General features: G+C 37.9%; 1 non-coding gene across 1 annotated transcript; it reads left to right on the forward strand.

Moving 5' to 3' along the window:
• The first annotated feature begins 793 nt into the window (after positions 1-793).
• On the forward strand, positions 794-900 carry LOC147487135 (small nucleolar RNA R71). Its single transcript, XR_015203365.1, has one exon. It is a non-coding gene; the product is annotated as a small nucleolar RNA R71 (small nucleolar RNA).
• The last annotated feature ends 1,134 nt before the right edge of the window (positions 901-2,034 follow it).

A 2,034-nucleotide genomic window follows, 5' to 3' on the forward strand; every position in this document is an offset into this window, starting at 1 on the left:
GGTTTGGAAAAGTTTTTGGCTTACTTGTATGAAGGTGTCAAGACGATCCGGTTGTGTGGGTGTAGTGGTCACGGGTGGTGTGACTGGAATTATTTCACGTGAATTATTGATGGGTGAATTTTGATAGTTATTATTTACCGGAACGATACCTCTATTAGCATTATAATTATTATAACTACCTTGACTTTGTGGTTGACCTTGTCGAGGTTGCACTTGGTTGTTATAATTATTAAAATTTCCCTGACCCTGTCCTTGTCGTAGTGGGCCTTGGTTAAAGCTGTGCGTAGGCCTAACATATTGATTATTATACCCTTGAGGTGTGATGTTTTGGTTATTTCTCCAACTGAAGTTGGGATTTTGTCTCCAAGGGGCGTTAGGTTCACTATTAATGGAACAAGTCTGTTCATAGGCAATAAGACAGTGGGAATCGGGATGCTCAGGGCTCCAACAGAAACTACATGGATTTGAATTTACATTCATGACGGGGATTGGCTTTTGTTGTACAGAAATGGCCTCTACCTTTTTTGTGAGGGATTCAATTAGAGTTTTAAGCTCAGGATCTGATTTAACCTCAAACATACTGGTAGCCTTAACTGTGGAAGAAGATCTAGTGGAGCGGGAGTAATCGTCACTACCCCCGGTTGTTATTTTAAGCTTAGTTTGATCCTCTAAAATTTATAAGCCTCCGAGGCTCCTTTGTTTAAGAAACTACCCCATTCATTATGTCTAGGACTTCTTTTATGGTGGTGTAGAAGTCCTTTGAAAAGGCACGAACTAAGCGTGTCTTTTCGCTAAGTTATGATGTGGACACTCTATAAGGAGATCGGTGAAACGATTCCAAGCCTCTGAAAATGATTCATGAGGATTTTGTCGAAAGAAATGAATCTTGGAAATCATCTCATCCGTCTTTAGGGGTGGGTAAAAATGTTCTATAAACAGCTGAACAAGTTTAGCCCATTGATAAGAGCCCAAAACTGTAGTTTTAACCCTGTAACAGACATACTTTTAGACCAATTATGTGAGTAATAATTAAGAGTTAGCACTGATTACGTGTTTTTATGCATTTCAGGTTGCAAAGTCCATTATGTGCAGAAATGTGCCACTTTAGCGAGATAAAGGAGCAATGGTTTGTTGCTAAGAAGTTCTATGATTAAAGGCCAAGATTCAAGAAGACAAAGCCTTTCTAAAGCCCGGTCAAAGCTGAAAAGTCAAAGTCAACGCGGGTGAAGCTTAAAGACTCAAAGTCGAGCGATAACTTCGAAGGCGTATCTTTGGACTCAGACCTCGGAATGGGGCCTACCTTATGTCAAAACGACCGACTCGGAAAGAGCTTTCCAATGGTCCAATCCTTGACCCAATCAGAGGAGCAGAATTGGACGAAAAGTCTGTGGAAGCCAACTGCAGCTGAAGAGGCCTTTTGATTCGAAAGAATTGGGTTTTGGGCCTGATTCTCTGGCCCAAAACATGGCTCCAAGCCCATGCACGATTTTTGGATCTGAATGTATAAAAACAAAAGCTTAGCTCTTTGTTAATGGTAGCTAGTTAGACCTAAATAAATATATAGAATTCTAGATCTAGTTTTATTAATAAAAATTAAGTTTAGTTCCATTTTCAATTCTTGTTTTAGATTAAGTCTTTGAATCATTGTTCTTGATTGATTAGATAAATAAAAATAGTTATTTTATCAGTTCGAATTGTGTATCTCAATCTATTAGATCTAGTTTTAATTATTGTTGGTTACCATTTCTTAGTTGTTAATTAGATTTTAATTATTGTTTAATTTAGATTAGTAAATTTCAAGTCTTTATATCATGTTTAGTTTAAATTTAATCGGGAATGATTGCGGAATGATTCAAGGCTAAAACCTCCATTAGAGGGGTTGATGAAGCCTTGATGAAAACTTAGTTGTTAGTGTAGAATTGTTTGTAGATTCTATTCCACTCTAGAAGGTCGTGTTTCGCCATGAGAATGGGTGGACGACCTCACATGCTAGTTAGTATTTGGTAGAAATGCCACGAACACTAGGGATTAGAA

This window comes from Coptis chinensis, chromosome 7, assembly GCF_015680905.1.
Source record: "Coptis chinensis isolate HL-2020 chromosome 7, ASM1568090v1, whole genome shotgun sequence".
Classification (NCBI taxonomy): Eukaryota; Viridiplantae; Streptophyta; class Magnoliopsida; order Ranunculales; family Ranunculaceae; genus Coptis; species Coptis chinensis.